Source organism: Octodon degus, unplaced genomic scaffold (genome assembly GCF_000260255.1).
Source record: "Octodon degus isolate 3935 unplaced genomic scaffold, OctDeg1.0 scaffold00480, whole genome shotgun sequence".
Classification (NCBI taxonomy): Eukaryota; Metazoa; Chordata; class Mammalia; order Rodentia; family Octodontidae; genus Octodon; species Octodon degus.
This window is the reverse complement of record NW_004525056.1, coordinates 183,283-186,308: the sequence shown is the minus strand read 5'-3', so window position 1 is coordinate 186,308 and position 3,026 is coordinate 183,283.

Below are 3,026 nucleotides of genomic sequence, written 5' to 3'. Positions count from 1 at the left end.
AATTCAAAAAATAAAACAATAGACAGAGTAGATCAGTAAGCAACATCCCACAATATGCTGTATACAAGAAACACACTTAAATCATAAAGAAATTAATAGGCTAAAAGTGAAAGCATGGAAAAATACTACATGACCTATCACCTCAGAAAAAAAGCATGGACAACAATCCTGTTTGCAGACAGTCTGAACTTCAAACCAAAAATGATCAAAAGAAATAAAGAAGATCACAACATGTTGGTAAGGGGAAAAACACAAGAGTAAGAGATAACACTCATAAATATATACACACCCCAACATGGGAGCACCTAACAATATAAGAAAATCCTAATTGACAAAAAAAGTTTAATATCCAATAGCACAGTCTTAATAGGAGAGCTTAACGTATCATTATCCCCAAAAGATAGATCAAGCAAACATAAAATTAAGAAAGAAATAGTAGAACTGAGCCAGAACTTGGAGCAAATGAACTTAGTGGACATATACAGAGTGTTCCACCCAGCCACATCTAAATATACATTTTTTATCAGCTGCATATGGGACTTTTTCTAAAATAGGCCACATACAATTCATAGGTCATGCTTAAGTATATACAAGAATACAGAAATTTTCCCATGTGTATTATCTGACCATACTTTATATTGTAATGAAACTGGAAATAAATGAAAAAAGAAACCAGAAAAACCCCACAAATACCTGGAAATAAGAGAAAACCCTAATCAGCAACCAATGAGTTACACATGAAGTTAGAGTAGAAATTAAACAATATCTACAATTGAAAGAAAATTCAAGCACAACTTATAAGAAATTATGGGATGCAAATAAGAACAGTTCTTAGAAGGAAATTTGTAGCTGTGAATTCATACATTAGCAAAACAAAATGAGAAGAAATAAATACCCTTACGATGCACCTCACAAGTCTGGGAAAAGAGGATCAAACCAAACCAAAGCCAAAAGATGGGAGAAAACTATAAAGGTTTAGAGCAAAAACTAATGCAATGGAGATGAAAAAAACAACACAAAGAATTAACAAATCAAAAAACTGGTTTTTTGAAAAAATTAAATAAAATTGATAAGTCCCCAGCTGATCTCATAAAAAAGCAGAAAAAAACCTCTAAAATTCAAGCAATAAGTAATGAAAAGGGTGAAATTACCCCAGACACAGTGGAAATTAAGATCATCAAAAGCTACTTTGAGAATTTTAACTCTCACAGAGTAGAAGATACAGAAGAAATGGACAGACTCCCAGAAAGGCAAAAATTCCTAAAAACTGAATAAAGAAGATACAAGAACATTCAATAGCCCTATATCATCCAATGAAATACAAAGTGCAAGAAAAAACTTACTGACAAAGAAAAGTCCAGGCAGTGATGGGTTCACAGTTGAATTCTATAAGAAAATTACAGAAGATATAGTCCCAATACTCCTCAAACTCTTCAAGGAATTTTAAAAGGAAATGATTCTCCAAAAGAATTCCTGGAGGCAAGTATTATACTGATACTAGAATAAAAAATATGTGACTAAAGAAGGGAAGTACAGACCAATCTCCCTCATGAACATAGATGCAAAAATTCTAAATAAAATCTTAGCAAATAGAATACAACAAAACATCAAGAAGATCATACACCATGACCAGGTAGGATTTAATCCAGTGATGCAAGAATGGCTCAATATATGCAAATCTGTAAGTGTAGTGCACTGTACAAATAGAGACAAATCCAAAAATACACATGATCATCTCAAAGTAACCAGAAAAGATTTTCATCAAAGTCAAACACTCATTCATAATGAAAGTACCACAGAAAATTTGAAAGCATGTCCTCTACCTCAATCTCATAAAAGCCATCTATGACAATCCTACTGCTGACATAATTCTAAATGGGGAAAGACTGAGATCTTTTATTCTCAAGTCAGGTACAAAACAAAGATGTCCTCTATTACCACTCCTATTAAATATAGCTCTGGGGTCATTAGCTAGAGCCATTAGCCAAGAGAGAGAAATAAAAGGAATAAGAATAGGTAAAAAAGAAGTTAAACTATCATTATTTGCAGATAACATGACACTGTAATTGGATGACTCAGAAAACTCCACCAAGAAGCTGCTAGAATTAATACAAAAATTCATAAGCTTAACAGGGTGCAAAGTCAATACAAAATAGTCAATAGAATTATTTTACACAGCAAACAAACACATGAGTAATAAATTAGAGGAAGAAAAACCATGCCAAATGAAATACTTAGGAATTAATCTAACTAAAGAAGTAAAAAATATATTCAATGAACTTTATAGTTCTCTGAACAAAAAGATTTTCAAGGATTTCAGAAAATGGAAAGATTCCCTACTACTGGATAGGAAGAACCAACATTGTGAAGATGGCCATACTCCTAAAATTGTCATAAAAATTTGATGAAATCCCTATCAGAATACCACCAACATACATCACAGACCTAGAGAAATCATTCCAAAATTTTTTGGAACCAGAAAAATCTAGAATGGCAAAGGCAATCCAGCGCAACAAAGGCAAAGAAGGAAATATTGCAATTCCTGACTTGAAATTATACTGCAAAGCTGCTGTTATTTAATCAGCATGATATTGGAACAAAATAGACCTGAGGATCAATGGAACAGATTACAAAATGCAGACGCAACCACAAACACACTGAGCCAACTTATCTTTGACAAAGAGGCCGAATAGGCTTACTGGAAGAATGATAGTCTCTTTAACAAATGGTGCTGTAAAATATGTCTCTCTACATGCCAAAAACTAAAACTTGATCCAGGTATATCCCCATGCAATAAGCTAATGTCAAAATGGATTAAAGATCTAAACATTAAAAGAGAAATACTAAGTCTCCTGAAAGAGAAAGTAGGAGGAAACCTTGAAGACATAGGGGTAGGCAAATAGTTCATGAACAAAAATTGAACTGCATGGGAAAACTTGAAAGGATTAACAATTCGGACATGTTTTTTATTTTTTTATTTTTTTTAATTTTTATTTTATTTATTTATTTATTTATTTTTAAATTTT